This window comes from Ornithorhynchus anatinus, chromosome 14 (assembly GCF_004115215.2).
Source record: "Ornithorhynchus anatinus isolate Pmale09 chromosome 14, mOrnAna1.pri.v4, whole genome shotgun sequence".
NCBI lineage: Eukaryota > Metazoa > Chordata > Mammalia > Monotremata > Ornithorhynchidae > Ornithorhynchus > Ornithorhynchus anatinus.
Window position 1 is genome coordinate 42,615,753 of NC_041741.1, and position 21,207 is coordinate 42,636,959.

General features: G+C 47.9%; 1 long non-coding RNA gene across 1 annotated transcript; it reads right to left on the reverse strand.

Moving 5' to 3' along the window:
- Nucleotides 1–521: 521 nt before the first annotated feature.
- On the reverse strand, nt 522–20,630 carry LOC114816662. Its single transcript, XR_003764458.2, has 2 exons — nt 20,517–20,630; nt 522–738 (listed from the first exon to the last, which is right to left on the reverse strand). It is a non-coding gene; the product is annotated as an uncharacterized LOC114816662 (long non-coding RNA).
- Nucleotides 20,631–21,207: the final 577 nt, after the last annotated feature.

Below are 21,207 nucleotides of genomic sequence, written 5' to 3' on the forward strand. Positions count from 1 at the left end.
CTGTAAAATGAGGATAAGGAATGTGAGCCCTACGTGGGACAGGGACTGTGTCCAACCTGATTACCTTGTAACTACCCCAGTGTTTAGGACAGTGCTTTGCACATAATAAGTGCTTAACAAATACCATCTTTAGGTCCCTAAGGTTAGGGATCAGACGAGTCTGAAGACTAATGGACAGTCTTGCAATGAGTGTACAATTGGTGTGGGGATTTGCCATTAAAATCCACTAATGTTTAGCCACCTACATATAAGAGTCTAAGAATGCACTGTAACATTAACTGTGAAGTGATAATGTATCCACATTTTTTGCAAAAACAAACGCAAAGATACATTTGCAAGAAAGCCCTAACCCTCTCCCATTAGCTACCTGAAAAACCGGCCTGAAGAAAAAGCTTTTTCACACAGCCTCTCATTTATCAGTGTTCTGCCTATAGGTCTCCAGGCATAAATGGGAGCATTCAATCTAATAGGAGTCATTCTTTTGGGCTAGCCCTATTTGATCCAGGAAATAAGAGAGGCTATTTATTTGAGCACAGATCTCACCTACTGTATTTATTTATTGCCTTTTCTTGTTCAGAGGTCTTGCAGGGGAGAGAGAATGGGAGGGGAAGAGAAGGGAAGGGTGGAGGATGTCAGTTTGCCATGAATAGGTCTCCAAAGAGCCGGGATTTTCTTTCTCCGAACAGTAAGAATGCCAGCTGCCAGACATCAGCTCGACTCCCCGTGATACCACCAGCCCTGCGACAGCAAAAGAGAAGGGTTAAGAGACATTTCTCGACTGGCACGTGTGTCTCTTTGGATACTGACAACTCCGGGTTCTTAAGTTAAATTAATATTGCTGGCCCTGGGCTTTGGCTAATGTGGTTGAATTATTCGGGATTCCGTTGCTAATTGGAGTTGTCTTGGTTCCTGGTTGCTTTTTTCAGTGGTCCTTCCAGGATGACTTTGGTATGCTTATATAGGAAAGGAATTGGTTTAGACAGCCACCTTGTAAGACCCGGGGGCTTGAGGGTTGGGGGTATTTCTACAATTAGACTGTAAGCTCATTGTGGGGAGGGAATATCTCTGTTTATTGTTGTACTGTACTCTCCCAGGGATTCAATACAGTGCTCTGCACAGAGTAAGCACTCAATAAATACAACTGAATGAATTGAGTGAACTAATTGAGAGAATTGAGTATTGTTAATTAATTCTGACTCCTGATGGTGTAGGATCATTTATGCTTTCCTAGTGGCTTATCCCCTTCTCAGGGTCGCCTGGAGGGTTCCCAGGACCCTGCCAGTCTCGGCTAATAATAATAATAATAATGTTGGTATTTGTTAAGCGCTTACTATGTGCCGAGCACTGTTCTAAGCGCTGGGGTAGACATAGGGGAATCAGGTTGTCCCACGTGGGGCTCACAGTCTTCATCCCCATTTTCCAGATGAGGGAACTGAGGCACAGAGAAGTGAAGTGACTTGCCCGCAGTCACACAGCCGACAAGTGGCAGAGCTGGGATTCGAACTCATGAGCCCTGACTCCAAAGCCCGTGCTCTTTCCACTGAGCCACGTTGCTTCTCACAAGGGAAGGGAGGGTCAAGCAGAGGCACACTCATTCCATTCCTAGCTTGGCCAGTGGCTAGCGAGTGCAAGGCCATCTGCTACAAGTCAAAACACACCCGTGCTGGGCAGCGGCGGCAAGGGAGAGAGTCGAGGGCGGAGACTCAAATTTACCGCATGGAAGGAGGCCAAGGACACTCGACTGATACACTACCAAAATGATTACAGATGGAGAGCGGGGCGTACTGGGAGAGATGGGTCCATGGTGTTGCTATGGGTCGGAATCGACTCGCCGGCATAAGACAAGTGGCTCATCTTCTCTCTCTTTCTCTGTTTATCTATGTGCCTATCTCTGTGTCTCTGTCTCTGCCTGTCTCACTCTCTCTCTTCCACCCTCTTAATGGGCTGGGAAGTGATCTCGCTCTAGGGTCACCCATCTCTTGAGAAGACTCGTCCGCTCAACTGTATATATTTTCGTTACCCTATTTATTTTGTTAATGAAATGTACATCGCCTCGATTCTATTTAGTCGCCATCGTTTTTACGAGATGTTCTTCCCCTCGACTCTATTTATCGCCATCGTTCTCGTCCGTCCGTCTCCCCCGATCAGACCGTAAGCCCGTCAAACGGCAGGGACCGTCTCTATCTGTTGCCGACTTGTTCATTCCAAGCGCTTAGTACAGTGCTCTGCACATAGTAAGCGCTCAATAAATACTACTGAATGAATGAATGAAAGCTAGTTCACATTTTCTCCCCCTTGCCCCTCTCTCAGTGTGTTCTGTCCTTTATCCAGGAAGAGGGTTGGTTAGACATAAGGAGGAGCTTCTTGACAGACACCAGGACAGATTAGCGATCTGTCAATTAATAATATTTATTGGGTACTTACTCTGGACACGGCAGTCAATCACTCTAATGTTTTTCTTGAACACTTACTGTGTACAAAGCATTAAACTGACTCGTTGGGACAGTACAATACAAAGAACTCAAGGAATTTCCAATCTTTTTTTAAAATGATATTCATTAAGCACTTACTATGTGCCAGGCACTGTATTAAGCTAATCATGTTGGACAAAGTCATTGTCCAGCACTGGACTCACAGTCTTAATCCTTTCTTCCCATCTAGATTTCCAGTTGTAGAGAACCCAGTGAGTCCAAGGACGATCTGTGGTCAGGGCAACTACAGAATTGTTTTCACCAAATCCCACAATACTAGGAAAAGGAAACCCACTGAAGCTTGAAGGTATACAAACAAAAAGAAGTACTTCATCACACAGTGGGTGATAGGCCTGTGGGATTTATTACCACAGATAGAGTTGTACGGACCGAAAATAGCAGTAGATTCAAGAAAGGTTTGGGGAGACCACTGGACCACAAGGTCCCTTCTGAATGACTCCTAATGGTGTGTTAGGAAAAAGTTAGGGGTATCAGAAAGCTGTTCGCCACCAGAAGGATGGGTGTCAAAGTGGCAAGCTCACTCTTCCTGCCCGCATCGGGTTGCCATCATCAGTCACTCACTCACTCACTCACTCAATCAATCAATAAATGGCATTTTCCAAGGACTTCCTGTGGGCAGAGCATTCGTTCAATCATTCACTCATATTTATTGAGCACTTACTGTGTGTAGAGCACTGTACTAAGCTCTTGGAAAGTGCAATTCGGCAACAGATACAGTCCCTACCCCAACAATGGGCTCGTAGTCAAGAATGGGGGAGACAGATAACAAAACAAAACAAGTAGACAGGGATAGAGAGCATCAAAATAGATGAATAGAATTGGATATATATACATCATTAATAAAATATATGGAATAATAAATATGGACAAATATAAAAAGTGCTCTGGGGTGGGGAGAGGGGTAGAGCAGAGGGAGGAAGTAGGGACGATGGGGAGGGGAGGAGGAGCAGAGAAAAGGGGGCTCAGTCCGGGAAGACCCCTTGGAGGAGGTGAGCATTGTGAGCCTGTTGTTGAGTGGGGATTGTCTCTGTTGCCGGATTGTACTTGTCAAACGCTTAGTACAGCGTTCTGCACACAGGAAGTGCTCAATAAATGATTGAATGAATGAATACTCGGAGGCAGACTACTGGGTGGAATGGGTCATTGGTCAGACTCAGTAATGGCACTGGATAGTGAGGCTCATTATCCATCCCTTATGCTTCCCCCTTGGATAGATCGCTAATACACTTGATCCGGAGGACACAAGAGAGATCTACTATTGTAACCGATTATTATGAATTCATTGGCCTGTCCATGACTCTGGATTTCCAGAGATGGGGAGGGCTTTCAGAGTCAAGAGGGAATTGTCGGGATTAGCCAGTCTGCGGTGGAGTGACGGGGTACTAGACTCCAGGGTTTGCTTTCAAAATTGCCAAGGCTGGTTAAGCTTTGAAGTGGGAAGAAGTGGTCGGTGCAATTCAGTTGTTTTGACTCATTTCCCATATGATAAATAAGATTGTAAGCTTCTCAAGAGCAGGGTTAGTGTCTACCAATTCTAACGCGGTCTCCCAAAATCATAGAAAAGTATTCTGCCTGCAGTAAGTGCTCAATAAACCCCATTCATTGATTGACAGAAGATGGAGCTGTCCTACAAACCAAGAGGCGATTACACTCACCCCATAGACAACTGCAAAAAACGACCAGCACTTGCCAGACACCTTTAAAATGCTCTAGGGTAGGACCTGTGTTTTAGTTTTTATGGTATTTTTTAAGCATTTACTTATTTTTTAAGCATTTTCTATTTGCCAGGCACTGTACTAAGTGTTGGGGGGGGGGGGGGGGGGCTAGATGCAAGCTAATCAAGTTGGACACGGTCCATGTCCCACATGGGGCTCACAGTCTTAATCCCCATTTTCTATCTGAGGTAAAGGAGGCACAGAACAGTTAAGTGACTTGTCCAAGCGGCAGAGCTTTTTAAACTCTTCTTTCTAATTGTTTTTTCCTAATCTGCATTTATCTAGTCAACTTCTCCCCGTGCATGTTCACTCTCCCGCACCTGTCCCTGCTGAAACTTGCTTGTCCAATTCTTACCGTTTCTCTAGTTTGCCTGGGTCTCGGGGAGTTATAGCCTTACTTTCCCAAGCACTAGCTTCTTCTCCAGCTTGGAGTCACCCATGAAACGAATGAGAAGGCTCTCTATTCCTTCGCTCCTGAGGTCTAAAAAAAAACTCTGCGTCTCTGATCTCTCTAGGTCTGAATTGCTCCCTAATGTAAGAGTATCTGTGCAGATGCCCACAGACATACACGCACGTATTTGGAGAGGGAGAATGAGAGGAATGAGAGGGAGTAAGAAACCTCATCACGACGAGGGTATTAAACTTCAAGAAAGCAAATTTTAGAGAATTAAGAAATCTAATCAGTCTGGTGCACTAAGAGAAAATACTAAAACTCTGGACTATGGAAGAAAGCAGGAGTATCCTAAGGGATATCATAATTAAGGCACAGCAGATTACACTTCCTCTGAAATGGGAAAATGAAAGGACTGAGAAACATCTGCTGTAGATTCTTGAAGGACGATTCAAGGATCTGCAGCTCAAGAAGGAAAAAAAAATCCTTGAAAACGTGGGAGAGGTGCAAAGTGATACAGTGTATTATTTCAACGGTTACAGCCGAAGAACAGGACGGGGTGAGATCGGTCAGAGGGCCAAGACGAAAATCACAGACCAAACATAGATTTGGGAGGAGGGTCACCGCTAGTGAAAACTAAATTAGCAACCCAAGAAAGGAGAGGTACATAACCTAGTCGAGACATTGCGGGTCTTGAAAGTTTGGATTTTAAATGGCTCTTTATTGAAAAATCTAAGGCAAATTCATTTGGACTGTTAAACTGCTATGATAAGAATTCATTTGCTTTATTCCTAAAACTAACTACTATTTAGACCGTAAATCCCTTGTTGGGTGGGGATTGGGTCTGACCTGATTCTCTTGTATCTTCCCCAGTGCTTAATACAGTGCTCAGCACAAAGTAAACACATAACAAATACCAAAATAATAATGAATATTATTATTATTACTACTGAGAAAGTCCGGGAGGGGGCATGGAATGAATCACCCTTAGGAACTGCCAAAGCCTGTCAGAGAGTCAGAAGAATTGCTACAGGAGGAGGGTGGGCCGACTCCAAGGAGACTGTTCATTGATTCAGTCGTATTTATCGAGTGCTTACTTTGTGCAGAGCATTGTACTAAAGCTCTTGGGAGAGTACAAATGTAACAACACACAGGCACAGTCCCTGCCCATAACAAGCTAACGTTCTAGAGGGGGAGACAGACATTAATAGACATAAATAAATAAATCTACTGGCCCAAGGAGTTCTTTAGTCACTGGGTTCCGAGCCAGGGTCAAGGGGCCTGATCAGAGCCCCTTCCCAGCCATGAGAGAGCTGTGCGACAAGAAGGGAACAATCGATCGTATTTATTGAGCACTTACTATGTGCAGAGCACCGTACTTAGTGCTTGGGAGAGTACAATACAACCGAGTCGATAGTCACTTTCTGTGCCTCAGTGACCTCCTCTGTAAAATGGGGATTGAGACTGTGAGCCCCATCTGAGACAGGAATTGGGTCCAACTCGATTTGCTCATTTCCGCCCCAGCGCTTAATTCAATACCTGACACAAAGTGAGCGCTCAACAAATACCACAATTCCCTCTAGACTGTAAGCTTGTTGTGGGCAGGGAATATGCTACTGTTCTATTGTACTCTCTTAAGCGCTTAGTACAGTGTTCTGCACACAGTAAGCGCTCAATAAATACGATTGAATGAATGGGGGGAGAATGGCTCCCATTCTCAACTGAGAGCCACTCGGCAGAGAAGGGAACTGAGGAGGAATAATCAGCATTCCTTCCCCGGACTGACCTTTCACCCCCCAGGACAGGAAGTGGGCCCGACGCCGAACCGGCTGTCGCCAGTGAGGGGGTGAAAGACCGTCCTGCAGGCTGAAGGAAAGGGAAGAGCATCTCACCGGCGACGATGCCATCCTCACTGCCTGGTTTAGGGTGGGATTGGGCCCGAAGAACAGGAAGCCACGGGGCAGGGCATAACCTGGGCCTTGGGAAAGTGTCAGAATCCCGGCTGGGGCTGGGGCTGTCGGGAGGGAAGCGTCCTTAACGGTCCCGGGCGACCGTCCAGCTGGCCCCGTCAGCCCGTCAGAGCCTCGACTGGCCCCCAGCTGGCCTGTGCCCTGTGGCTCGCAGGACTCCTTTAAATCAGAGACGAACGGCGGCTAATGGCTTCCTTCCATGCATGCAAACCCCGTTCCGCACAGCCCCAAGTGAGTCTTCTACCGCTAATGAGATATTCTGGAGGGCTGTTAAAGATCATTAAAAAGCAGTTTTTGCAAACCCAATATTAGTTTTTAAGTAGTTAGCTGGGGCATGCCCTCACCACTCACTGTTAACCAAAGCAGAAGGATGAGCTGTCACTCGAACTGCCACGGGGCAATCTTGCCGGTTCCACCTCCGCCACCAACCGTCCCACCACAACTATCACCACCTCCGTCCTCATCACGTCTACCTCCATCACCGTCTCCGCCACCGTCACCTCCACCATTACGATATCAGCAACTCTACCACCGTGTCGATCACCACCTCCACCGCCGTCTCCACCTCCAACACTTACCACCACCGCCGTTTCCATCTCAACCTCCGTCACTATCATCACCTCCCCCACCACCTCCACCAGCTCCATCACCACTTCCACCTCCACCGCCGCCGAACCTAGGGAGGCGGTGTGATTCAGTGGAAATCAAAAGACCAGGTGTCAGGAGATATGATGAGAAAGCCCTCTGCTGTAGCTTGACTCTTGCCCCAATTTCGGAATCCGTGTACATTGTTGCCTTCCAACCCCTCACGGAGGTTAGCGCTGCTCTCCCCCAGCTCAGCGTGGCCTAGTGGATAGAACGGCTGGGAGTCGGAAGGACCTGGGTTCTAATCCCCTCTCTGCCATTTGTCTGTTGTGTGACCTCGGGCAAGTTACTTCCCTTCTCTGTGCCTCAGTTCCCTCCCTGCGTACCCCGTGTGGGACCCGGACCGTGTCCCGCCTGATGAGCTTGTTTTCTACCCCGGCCCATAGTAAGGGCTTAACAGATACTATAAAAATAAAAGAATCCAAAATCCAAAAATCTCAGATGAGGTGGATCCTAGTGAAGTAAAAGAGTTTGCCCAAGCGTTCCGACGATGAGAATTTTGAGAGCCGGGATCAGATCACGAGCCTGGGGAGCCTCCGACACCCCGCCTCCTCAATCGCATCCCTTGAGCGCTTACTGTGTGCGGATCACTGTACTAAGTGCTTGGGAGAGACAATGCAACAATAAACAGACACATTCCCTGCCCACAGTGAGCTTACTGACTGATAATAATGATAATGTTGGTATTTGTTAAGTGCTTACTATGTGCTGAACACTGTTCTAAGCCCTGGGGTAGATACAGGGTAATCAGGTTGTCCCACGTGAGGATCACAGTCTTAATCCCCATTTTACAGATGAGGTAAATGAGGCACCGAGAAGTGAAGTGACTTGCCCAAAGTCACACAGCTGACAGGTGGTGGAGCCGGGATTAGAACCCATGACCTCTGACTCCTAAGCCCGTGCTCTTTCCACAGAGCCACGCCGCTTCTCGGTAGCCATGATTGATGACAAGGTAGGTTGGCTCCAAGGGTCCGCAGAGTCCTCTAGACTGTAAGCTCATTGTGGGCAGGGAACATGTCCATTATATTGTTACAAGGTACCCTCCCAAGCTCTTAGTACAGTGCTCTGCACACTGTAAACTCTCAATAAATATGATCGAATACAAATTAATGGATCAAACAAATCTCATCTGCTTATTCTTTGGGCTTAATCAAGCAATCCATCATATTTATTATTATTAATAATAATAATAGCAATTACGGCATCCGTTGTTTTTTTAATAGTTTGTTGAGCGCTCACTATGTGCCAGGCACTGTACTAACCACTGGGGAGGATACAAGTAAACTGGGTTGGACGGTCCCTTCCCCACGCAGGCCGCAGAGTCTTAATTCCCATTTTGCCGTTGAGGGAACGGAGCCGTAGAAATGATCATTTCATTCGTTCATTCATTCGATTGTATTTATTGAGTGCTTACTGTGTGCAGAGCACTGTACTAAGCGCTTGGGAAGTAAAATTTAACAACAAATAGAGACAATCGCTGCCCACAATGGGCTCACGGTCTAGAATAAATTGCCCAAGGTCACACAGCAGACAAGTGGTAGAGTTGGGATTAGAACCCATGACCTGATTCCCAGGCCCGTGCTCTATCCACCAGGCCATACTGCTTCTCAATCTATTGAGCACTTACCACGAGCAGAGCACTGTATTAAACTCTTGAGAGAGGACAAGACAACCGAGTTGGTAGAAACGTTCCCTGCCCACAGCGAGGTTACAGAATGGAGACAAACCTTAACATAAACAAGCAGCATTTCTCAGTGGAAAGAGCCCGGGCTTGGGAGTCGGAGGTCATGGGTTCTAATCCCGGCTCCGCCACTTGTCAGCTGTGACTTTGGGCAAGTCACAACTTCTCTGAGCTTCAGTTACCTCATCTGTAAACTGGGGATGAAGACTCTGAGCCCCACGTGGGACAACCCGATCACCTTGTATCCCCCCAGTGCTTAGAACAGTGCTTTGCACATAGTAAGTGCTTAACAAATGCCATCGTTATCATTATTATAAACCCATAAGTGGTGTGGGGCTGAGGGAGGGGTGAATAAAAGGGAGAATAAAGGCTTAAATGCCAACTATCCCTGGGCGTCCAATTTCTAGAAATGTTTCTCCAAATCGGATCCTAGACTTTCCAGCAGACAGGTCGGAGCTGGGAGAGAAGCTGCCTGCTTGGGTGCTGATGGATCTTTCCTGACGTAGGATGTCATCTGTAACTGGCAGATTCCTTTCCATAATGCAAACAATTCTCAGTAGCATTCAAACCCTTCACATCTGCTTTCATCAGGGAGTGATAGATGACTAACAGGAGACACACACACACACACACACACGCTGAAAGGAAAGGAAGTTCAACGGATTCATCACAGCTTCTTTGCAGATGTGCGCGCGTTTGGCCTTAGATGTCATCCATTCCTCTCGGGCAGGGATTATCAGCCAGTGGATATAGGAGGAGGGACCATTCATTCATTCATTCATTCATTCATTAGTGTTTATTGAGCGCTTACTATGTGCAAAGCACTGTACTAAGCGCTTGGAATATACAAACCGGCAACAGATAGAGACAGTCCCTGCCCTCTGGCGGGCTCACGGTCTAATCGGGGGAGACGGGCAGACGAGAACAATGGCGATAAATAGAGCCGAGGGGAAGAACAGCTCGTAAAAACAATGGTAAATAAGTAGAATCAGGGTGATGTGCATCTTATTAAACAAAATAAATAGGGTGGTGAAGATATATACAGTTGAGCGGACGAGTACAGTGCTGAGGGGGTGGGACGGGAGAGGGGGAGGAGCAGAGGGAAAGGGGGGAGAAGAGGGTTTAGCTGCGGAGAGGTGAAGGGAGCGGGGTAGAGGGAGCAGAGGGAGAAACGGGGGAGCTCAGTCTGGGCTCAGACCAGATGAGGAACCAGGAGAACTTGGGAGCAGTTTTCCCAACAGCCTGTGTCAGATGATATGGAAAAAAAGGACCGTAGACAAGCAGCACGGTCAAGTGGAAATAACCCTGGTCTAGGGGTCGGAGAACCTGGATTAATAATAACGTTGGTATTTGTTAAGCGCTTACTATGTGCAGAGCACTGTTCTAAGCGCTGGGGTAGACACAGGGGAATCAGGTTGTCCCACGTGGGGCTCACGGTCTTCATCCCCAGTTTTACAGATGAGGTAACTGAGGCCCAGAGAAGTGAAGTGACTCGCCCACAGTCCCCCAGCTGACAAGTGGCAGAGCTGGGATTCAAACTCATGACCTCTGACTCCAAAGCCCGTGCTCTTTCCACTGAGGCACGCTGCTTCATGATTATAAAGCCGACTTCCCCGAGTGTCTGCTGTGCGACTTTGGGCAAGTCGCGACTTCTCTGTGCCTCAATTCCTTCATCTGCAGAATAGAGATTCAGTACCTGTTCTCCTTCCTATTTAGTCTATGAGCCCCATATGGACTTTGATGGATAGAGCAAGGGGCTGGGAGTCAGAAGGTCATGGGTTCTAATCCCACCTGTCTGCTGTGTGACCTTGGGCGAGTCACTTCACTACTCCGGGCCTCAGCTACCTCATCTGGAAAATGGGGATTGAGACTGTGAGGCCTCTGTGGGCGGGGACCGCGTCCAACCTGATTTGCTGGTATCCACCCTAGCGCTTAGTACAGTGTCCGGCACCTACAGTGAGCAGGCCCCTGCACCAGGCTCCTGAGAGAGTACAAGACAGCCGAGTTGGTAGAAACGTTCCCTGCCCACAATGAGTTTACATTTAACAAAGAAGTGTTTAACACATACCATAATTATTATTATTATTGTTGTATTCATTTAGGTATTCATTCATTCATTCAGTCACATTTATTGAGAGCTTATTGTGTGCAGAACACTGTGCTAAGCACTTGGGAGAGTACAATATAACAATAAACAGACACATTCTATCCCAGTGTTTGGCACATAGTAAGCACTTAAATACCACAAGTATTATCATTAGGGAGGGAGAGGGCTTGGCTCCCACTTTCCCTCTCTCCTGTCTCCTTCTCCTCTCTGTTCCTCTCTATCCACCTCTCTCCCTTTCTCCCCATCCTCTTTCCTGTCTCTCCTCTATCCTCTCCTTTTCTTTCTCTGTGGTATTATGTGCTTACTGTGTGCCTGGCACTGTACTAAGCACTGTGTAGATACAAGCTAATCAGGTTGGATCCAGTCCATATCCCACATGGAGCTCATGGTCTTAATGTCCAATTTACAGATCAGGTAACTGAGGCCCAGAGAAGTTAAGGGATTTGCCCAAGGTCACACAGCAGATAAGTGGCAGAGGCCGGATTAGAACCGAAGTCCTTCCGGAGAAGCAGCGTGGCTCAGTGGAAAGAGCCCGGGCTTGGGAGTCAGAGGTCATGGGTTCGAATCCCAGCTACGCCGCTTGTCAGCCGTGTGACTGTGGGCAAGTCACTTCACTTCTCTGGGCCTCAGCCACCTCATCTGTAAAATGGGGATGAAGACTGTGAGCCTCATGTGGGACATCCAGATTACCTTGTCTACCCCCCGCCCCTCCCCAGTGCTTAGAACTGTGCTTGGCACGTAGTAAGCGCTTAATAAATACCATTATTATTATTATTACTGTTCTGATTCCCAGACCTGTGCTCTATCCACTAGACCAGGCAGCTTCTCTTCTTCACCTTTCATCTCTTCCCCGTCCTGCTCCCTCTCTTTCCCTCTCCCCTTTCTCCCTTCTTCTCTCTCTCCCCCTCCTCTCTTTCTCATCTTTCCTTTCTCTTCCCCTCTTGCCTCTCTCTTTCTCTCCCTCTCTTCTTCCCTCTCCCTCCTTTCTTCTCCTCCCCTCTCTTTCTCTCCTTTCCTCTTCCCCTCTTCCTTTTCCTCTCCGCCTAGCCTCTCTCTTCCCCTTTTCTTTCTTCCCCTCCTCTCCCTCTCTTTCCCCACTCTCTCCTTTAGTCGCCTGCGGATTTTTGGAAATGCAAATGAAGCCAGTGGCAGGTAGAGACCAAACTTCTGTGCCTGGCAGGCGCCGTCACTGAAAGCGGAGCCGAGAAGACAGAATGTGCTCGTGAAGCAGCAGGAAGCACCCTCGAGTACTTCGGGATTGTCATTTGACTTTAATGGAGTTCTGTTTTTTAACTTCATGATTTATTTAGTTTTTCTATCTGAGGTGGATGGAGTTGGGAGGGGCTTGTCAGAGACTGCTCCACTCCTCCTACTTCCATTGCCCCTCTGGGGTTTGTTTCTAACTCGGCCCTATTCGATGCTTCGCTCCACTTTCCCCATCTGAGAAATGGGCACAGTATTTCCCTCAACAGATCACTGAGAGGAGTCGACAAAGCACTCGGGACATGTTGATCTCGTACTTCCATCTCGTCTATCTCACCGCTGACCTCTCCCCCACGTCCTGCCTCTGGCCTGAAACACCCTCCCTCTTCATATCTGACAAACCGACGCTCTTCCCCACCTTCAAAGGCCTTACTGAAGACCCATCTTCTCCAAGAGATCTTCTCGACTAGGCCTTCATTTCCTCTTCTCCCACTCCCCACTGTGTTGCCCTTGCATTTCGATTTGCGCCCTTTATCCTCCTCTCCCTCAGCCTCACAGCACTTACGTTCATATCCGTAATTCATTTATTTCTATTAATGTCCGCCTCCCCCCCCCGCCTACACTTTAAGCTTGTTGTCGGTAGGAAACTGGTCTACCAACTCTGTTGTATTAATAATGTTGGTATTTGTTAAGCGCTTACTATGTGCAGAGCACTGTTCTAAGCGCTGGGGTAGATACAGGGTAATCAGGCTGTCCCACATGAGGCTCACAGTCTTCATCCCCATTTTAGAGATGAGGTAACTGAGGCCCAGAGAAGTGAAGTGACTCGCCCACAGTCACACAGCCGACAAGTGGCAGAGCCGGGAGTCGAACGCATGACCTCTGACTCCGAAGCCCAGGGTCTTTCCACTGAGCCACGCTGCTTCTTGTAGTCCAGTGGAAAATACACTGCCCTGGGAGTCAGAGGACCTGGGTTCTAATCCTGGCTCGGTCACATTGTTTTTAATGGGATTTGTTAAGTGTTTTCTATGTGCCAGCCACTGTACTTAGCATGGGGGGTAGATACAAGCTAATCGGGTTGGACACGGTCCCCGTCCCCTATGGGGCTCACCGGTCTTTATCCCCATTTTAGAGATGAGGTAACTGAGGTACAGAGAGTGAAATGACTTGTCCAAGATCGCACATCAGACAAGTGGCGGAGATGGGATTAGAAGGAGGTCCTTCGGAGTCCCAGGCCCCTGCTCCATCCGCGGGGCCACCTGGTTCTGCACTGTTACTTGCCTGCCCTGTGACTCTGAGCAAACATTTAACTTCCCTGTGCTTCAGTTTGCTCATCCGTGAAAGGGGGATTAAATACCTGTTCTTCCCCTCTAGACTGCAAATCTCATGTGGGACAAGGAGGGATTGATTCTGACCTGATTATGCTGTATCTACTCCAGCCTTTAGTAAGAACAGTGCTTGGCAAAGAGTACAAATATTACTATTATTTATCCACTCTCTTCCACCACTGTACCCCAGCCCACGTTCCTCACTGCTCTCAAGTGAACCTATTTTCAGTGCCTTGGTTTTGCCTGTCCCACGGACCCTTAATTCACACCCTCCTTCCTGAAACTCCCTTTCCATGCTGTCCAACAGATGACTGACTGCTCTCCCCATTTCAGAAGGCTTCTGCAATCACATCCCCTCCAGGAAGCCTTCCCCGATTGATTTCCAATCACCCCCATCTTCTATCCCCCCAACTCTAGTGCTTAGAACAGTGCCTGGCACGTAATAAGTGCTTAATTCTTGTGTATATATGTACATCTTATTCTCTTCGTTTTATTAATGATGTGTGTATATATAATTCTATTTATTTATATCGATGCTACCGATGCCTGTCTACTTTTCTGTTTTGTTGTCTGTCTCCCCCCTTCTAGACTGTGAGCCCGATGTTGGGTAGGGATTGTCTCTATCTGTTGCCGAATTGTACTTTCCAAGAGCTTAGTACAGTGTTTTGCCCACTGTAAGTGCTCAATAAATACCATTGAATAAAAGGAATGAATGAACGAATTAACAAACACCATTATTATTACCATTTCAGCACGTCCACACCAGCTAAGCACTTAAGTAATCACAACCCCTGTAGCACTTTCTAACATATTTATATAGACTGTAAGCTCATTATGGGCAGGGAACACATCTGCTATCGTCTGTTGTGTTGCCCTCTCCCAAGTATCTGCACATGGAGAAGCAGCGTGGCTCAGTGGAAAGAGCCCGGGCTTTGGAGTCAGAGATCATGGGTTCGAATCCCGGCTCTGCCACCTGTCAGCTGTGTGGCTGTGGGCAAGTCACTTCACTTCTCTGTGCCTCAGTTCCCTCATCTGTAAAATGGGGATTAAGACTGTGAGCCCCACATGGGACAACCTGATTCCCCTGTGTCTACCCCAGAGCTTAGAACAGTGCTCGGCACACAGTAAGCGCTTCACAAATACCAACATTATTATTATTAAATGTTCAATAAATACAACTTAGATGGATCGATACATTCTATTATGGTCTCCCATCTGTAATTTCAACGTCCCTTTCCCTCAGTAGATTGTAAGCTCTTTGAGAGCGGAATTCAAGCCTACTAATTCTCTTGCACTCTCCCAAGCCCTTTTTGTATTCAGCAGGGACTCAGTAACACAACTGATCGACGGATCGATCGATAGATTGGCTTTCAGACTACACATCAAGTGGCAAAGCGGGATCCCAAACAAGCTGGTCTTGGAACAAAGTCAGTTGCTCGGCCTTCCAGCTACGATCACTTCGGCCCAGCTCTGCGGGTGTGAGGAGGATGGGTGAAGCTACCCAAACAGTGAGCTGACACTGGCCAACCCGAAGCGAAGGGAGAAGAGGAGAGATCTTCAAGGATGTAGTAAAAATGCAGCTTCAGATGATGCAGCATCACGTTTGAAAGCTGGCAAGCATCTGAGGCAGATGGACTACCTTGGCAACATGCAATCAGGAAAGTTGGGCCGGGGAGGAGGAGGTGTCTTTCCAAGCGGAGGTTTCAATCATCGATCATAATTATTGAGCACTTACTTGGGTACCGAGCACTGTCTGAGTGCTCGGGAGAGTACAAATATAACAGAGTCGGTAAACACATTACTTGCCCACAAGGAGCTTAGTCTAGAGGGGGAGGTGGATGTTTAAATAAATTATGGCTGTAGACATAAGTACAGGGGAGGTTGAGGGTTAAGTGAGTATCAAATTCTTACATGGGGCAAATTCGAGTTCAAGACTGATGCAGAAGGGAGACTGTAACATCGTTTGATCAGAGAACATGTCTGCTAGTTCTGTTGTGTTCTATCCACTCTCCCAAGTACTTAGTACAGTGCTCTGCACATAAGTGCTCAATAAGTGCTCAATAAGTTAGAGAAGCAGCATAATAATAATACCAATAATAATTTTGGTATTTGTTAAGTGCTTACTATGTGCAGAGCACTGTTCTAAGCACTGGGGGTAATCAGGTTGTCCCACTTGAGGCTCACAGTTAATCCCCATTTTACAGATGAAGTAACTGAGGCACAGAGAAGTTAAGTGACTTGCCCACGGTCACACAGCTGACAAGTGGCAGAGCCGGGATTCGAACCCATGACCTCTGGCTCCCAAGCCTGGGCTCTTTCCACTGAGGAGCACAAGCTTGGGAGTCAAAGGGTTATAGGTTCTATTCCCAGCTTTGCCACTTTTATCCTGTGTGACTTTGGGCAAGTCCCTTCACTTCTCTGTTGCCTCAGCTACCTCTTCTGTAAAATGGGGATGGAGACTGTGAGCCCCACATGGAACTGCGTCCAACTCGATTTGCTCGAATCCATCCCAGAGTACAGTGCCTGGCGCGTAGTAAGCGTTTAGCAAATACCGTCATCATCATTATTATTATTAAATACCATCGGTGATGATGGTGATGAGAGGGAGTAGGGGAAATGGCCTAGTTGGGGATAAGGTCAAGATTATGGGCTTGTGGGACAGGGAGGACGAATGGATCAGTGATGGGAAAGTCAGGGGGAAGTCAGGGTTTGGGTTTGGAAGGTGAGGAGTTCGGTTTACGGGGTTTTTACTCCATCGCTCATTCTATCAGTCAGTTTTCTGAGTGCTTACGGCTTGGGGAGCTTTGTGCTGAGAGAGTACAATAGAGGTAATTCCATTCCGTACAGTTGTGATCACTGGTGAGACAAAGAGGCATCAGCAAAACAGCACGATAATAATAATAATGTTGGTATTTGTTAAGCGCTTACTATGTGCCGAGCACCGTTCTAAGCGCTGGGGTAGACATAGGGGAATCAGGTTGTCCCACGTGGGGCTCACAGTCTTCATCCCCATTTTCCAGATGAGGGAACTGAGGCACGGAGAAGTGAAGTGACTTGCCCACGGTCACACAGCCGACAAGTGGCAGAGCCGGGATTCGAACTCATGAGCCCTGACTCCAAAGCCCGTGCTCTTTCCACTGCGCCACGCTGCTTCTCGATCAGTCCCGTCATTCCCTATTGACCTCCTCGGGCCCACCCTCAAGCTGACTTCACCCTCTGCAGTCTCGGCTGCTGCGTGACCTTGGGCGGATCACTTTGCTTCTCTGTGCCTCACTCACCTCATCTGTAAAACGGGAATTAACCCAGTGTGGGATAGACACTAAGCCCAACCCAAATTCTTTGCATCTACCCCAGCGCTTGGTACAGTGTCTGGCCCACAGTAAGCGTTTAACAAATGCCACAATCATCATTTATTATATTTATTGATGTTAATGCCTGCCTCCTCTTCTAGACTGTAAGCTCGTTGGGGTCAGGGAATATAAGCATTTAACAAATGCCACAGTGATTATTTATTATATTTCTTGATGTTAATGTCTGCCTCCTCTTCTAGACCGTAAGCTCGTTGGGGTCAGGGACTATGTCTGTTTATTGTTATATTGTATTCTCCTAAGCCTTTAGTACAGTGTTCTGCTCACAGTAAGTGCTCAATAAATACGATTGAATGAATGAATTCAAAGGGCAACCGGTACGGGCCTTTGGCCTGAAGGCCAGAGTCGGGGTCCCCTTTCTAAACCCCAAGAGAGGTAGCAGGCTGGGGTCCTGACTTGGATTGGCAGCCTGTACTTGTCTGCTCTGTGACCTTGGGCAAGTCACTTCATTTCTCAGGGCCTCAGTTACCTCATCTGTAAAATGGGGAGCCCCACATGGGACGGGGATTGTGTCCAACCCGATTTTCTTCTATCATCTACCCCAGTGCTTAGTACAGTGCCTGGCACATAGTAAGTGTTTAATAACTACCACACATATTATTATTATCATTTTTAGGCTCAGAGCTTGATGAATCTGGGGGATAGGGAGGGAGGAGGAGGGAGGAGGAGGGACAGGAGGAGGCTCGCTTCATCTGAAAGCGTCTGCTTTCGGCCCGGCCCCTTGGTGTCAGCCGGATATTAAAAAAGAAATAGAATTCCCCGCTCTGCCTGCCATGGATTTGAAAGCGGCTTCTACGTGTGTATCTGCCTCCTGCCTCTGCCAGATAATACTCCCGAACAAGTTCTCCATGGGCAGGCAGATGGAAAGTGACTGAAACTTGTGATCTGCTTTCCCACCGGTACCTCCTTTGCTCCAGGCTCTGCCACGCTGGAGATTCCCCCCGGTGGAAGGAACATGACAATTTAATTTTAAAGGGAAGAGGACCCGTGCGCTTTTGGCAGGCCTGTAATTAGTGGGGGCCCTCAACAGAAGGAGCGCAGTCGCTGATGGATGGCGGAGCGCAGTCACAAAAGACAACTGTATTGTCAGAGACAAACTTCGTTACGTGGGAAACAAGGAGCGCAGCCTCCCAGCTCAAGGGCCTAGGAGTGGTGGGAGATGGAGGCTCTGGGGTCATTCTGCCGTGGGTGAATAATATTAAGAATAACGGTGGAATTTGTTAAGCACTTACTGTGGGCCAGGCAAGGTACTAAATGCTGGAATCGGCACAAGTTAATTGGGTTGGACACAGTCCCTGTCTCAGATGGAGCTCGCGGTCTTAATCCCCATTTTGACAGATGAGGTAACTGAGGCACAGAGAAGTGAAGTGACTTGGCCAAGGTCGCACAGCAGACAAGCGTCCGGGCTGGGATTAGAACCCACGTCTCCTGACTCCCGGGCCTGTACTCTATCAACTAGGCCGTGGGGCCATGAGAGATGCTCCAATGAGAACACGACTGGCGGGTCAGAGAGTGGGTGAGTGGCACCAGTGGAAAGAGCCCGGGCTTGGGAGTCAGAGGTCATGGGTTCGAATCCCGGCTCTGCCACTTGTCAGCTGTGTGACTGTGGGCAAGTCACTTAACTTCTCTAGGCCTCAGTTCCCTCATTTGTAAAATGGGGATTAACCGTGAGCCTCACATGGGACAACCTGATTACCTTGTATCTACCCCAGTGCTTAGAACAGTGCTCTGCACCTAGTAAGCATTTAACAAATACCAACATTATTATTATTATTATTATTAATAGCACTCAAATCAGTAGCTTAATGCGGGTTTTGGGTCCCAAAGCCTCAGAACAGATTCCAGCAGATTCCACTGTGCCTTTCCCATTCCCGCAGCCCTCTGCTCCACACACGAAGACTGCGTTGGTCTCCCAGACTTCCCATCACCCCCAAGATGGGCTCTGACATTTTGGATAAAAATAAATAAATAGATGTTGGTATTTGCTATGTGCCGAGCTTACTATGTGCCGAGCACTGTTCTAAGCGCTGGGGTAGACACAGGGGAGTCAGGTTGTCCCACGCGGGGCTCACAGTCTTCATCCCCATTTTCCAGATGAGGTAACTGAGGCACCGAGAAGTTAAGTGACTTGCCCCAAGTCACACAGCTGACAAGTGGCCGAGAAGGGATACGAACCCAGGACCTCTGACTCCAAAGCCCGTGCTCTTTCCACTGAGCCACGCTGTGGATGAGAAGCAGTGTGGTCTAGTGGATAGAGCACAGGCCTGAGAACAGAGCAGAGGACTGAGACTGGGAGCTACACTTGTGACAGGGACTATGTTCAGCCCGATTCGCTTGTGTTCACCCCAGCACTCAGTACAGTGCCTGGCACATAGTAAGTGCTTAACAAACGCTACAATTATTATGATCATAATGTTGGTATTTAATAATGTTGGTATTCGTTAAGCGCTTACTATGTGCCGAGCACTGTTCTAAGCGCTGGGGTAGACACGGGGGAATCAGGTTGTCCCACGTGGGGCTCACAGTCTTAATCCCCATTTTACAGATGAGGGAACTGAGGCACAGAGAAGCGAAGTGACTTGCCCACAGTCACACAGCTGACAAGTGGCAGAGCCAGGATTCGAACCCATGGCCTCTGACTCCAAAGGCCGTGCTCTTTCCACTGAGCCAAGTGCTTACTATGTGCAGAGCACTGTGATAGATACAGGGTAATGGGGTCGTCCCACGTGAGGCTCACAGTTAATCCCCATTTTCCAGATGAGGTACCCGAGGCCCGGAGAAGTTAAGTGACTTGCCCGCGGTCACCCAGCTGACAAGTGGCAGAGCCGGGAGTCGAACCCATGACCTCTGACTCCGAAGCCCGGGCTCTTTCCACTGAGCCACGCTGCTTCTCCCAAGCATCCAGTACAGTGCTCCACATACAACAGATTAGACTGTAAGCCCGTCAAAGGCAGGGACTGTCTCTGTTACCGATTTATACATTCCAAGCGCTCAGTCCAGTGCTCTGCACATAGGAAGCCTTTAATAAATATACTCAACGAATAGATGTTCCGTAAATACAGCTGACTACTAGAGGGGAATAGAATTCAGGCTGTTGGCTGCTCCGGGCAGAGCCGTCCAACCTTCTCTAGGCGCTTATCTTTGGAGGAAGCGTCCGCCGTCCCAGCCATAGCCGGGAAGTGGCGGGTAGGAGAGGATGGGAGGGAGTAAAGACTGTGAACAGGTGGAAATCCTTTTCACACTCTAATCCCGGAGAAACCTCTTCCGTCTCCTCAAGGAATGAGGTAAATGGTTTGAAGTCTCGCAGCGGGTAGGAGGTAGAACAGTTTGAGACCCCCCGAAAACTCGCCCGTCCCGCCACCCACCAACTGAATCAGGATGACCTGGGGCAAGTCGCTTCATTGCTTCTCTGCGCCTCACTCACCTCATTCATTCCCGCTTTGCTTCTCGGTGCCTCACTCAGCTCATCTGTAAAATGGGAATTAAGACTGGGAACCCAATGTGGGATAGACACTAAGCCCAACCCAAACACCTTCTATCTACCCTGCACTTGGAACGGTGTCTGGCGCCTAGTGAGCACTTAACAAATGCCGTCATTATTATTATATTCACTCACCTCACTCATTCCCGCTTTGCTTCTCCGTGCCTCACTCAGCTCATCTGTAAAACGGGAATTAAGACAGGGAACCCAACGTGGGATAGACACTAAGCCCAACCCAAACACCTTCTATCTACCCTGCACTTGGAACGGTGTCTGACACATAGTAAGCACTTAACAAATGCCGCAATTATTATTTATTATGCTAACTCACCTCGTTCATTCCCACTTTCCTTCTCTGTGCCTCACTCAGCTCATCTGTAAAATGGGAATTAAGACAGGGAACCCAATGTGGGATAGACACTACGCCCAACCCAAATACCTTATATCTACCCCAGCGCTCGAAACAGTGTCTGGCACATAGTAAACACTTAACAAATGCCACAATTATTATTTATTCTACTCACTCACCTCGTTCATTCCCACTTTCCTTCTCTGTGCCTCACTCACCTCATCTGTAAAATGGGAATTAAGACTGGGAACCCAATGTGGGATAGACACTACGCCCAACCCAAATACCTTGTATCTACCCCAGCGCTCGGAACAGTGTCTGCCACATAGTAAGCACTTAAAAAATGCCACAATTATCATTATATTTATTTACGCTGTCTGTCTCCTCCTCTAGACTGTAAGCTCTTTGTGGTCAGGGAATATGTCTGTTTATTGTTATACTGTATTCTCCTAAGCCCTCAGGACAGTGTTCTGCACA